Source organism: Branchiostoma floridae, chromosome 15, assembly GCF_000003815.2.
Source record: "Branchiostoma floridae strain S238N-H82 chromosome 15, Bfl_VNyyK, whole genome shotgun sequence".
In the NCBI taxonomy this organism is placed as follows: Eukaryota; Metazoa; Chordata; class Leptocardii; order Amphioxiformes; family Branchiostomatidae; genus Branchiostoma; species Branchiostoma floridae.
Window position 1 is genome coordinate 17,423,798 of NC_049993.1, and position 458 is coordinate 17,424,255.

Consider the following 458-nt stretch of genomic DNA (forward strand, 5'->3'; position numbering starts at 1 on the left):
TAGTTTCACTGTAAAATCCCCCCATATAGAGTCCCTAACTGTACTTAATTGGTCTGAAATAGTTTCACTGTAAAATCCCCCCATATAGAGTCCCTAACTGTACTTAATTGGTCTGAAATAGTTTCACTGTAAAATCCACCCATATAGAGTCCCTAACTGTACTTAATTGGTCTGAAATAGTTTGACTGTAAAATCCCCCCATATAGAGTCCCTAACTGTACTTAACTTAATTGGTCTGAAATAGTTTCACTGTATAATCCCCCCATATAGAGTCCCTAACTGTACCTAACTTAATTGGTCTGAAATAGTTTCTCTGTAAAATCCACCCATATAGAGTCCCTAACTGTACTTAATTGGTCTGAAATAGTTTGACTGTAAAATCCCCCCATATAGAGTCCCTAACTGTACTTAACTTAATTGGTCTGAAATAGTTTCACTGTATAATCCCCCCATATAGA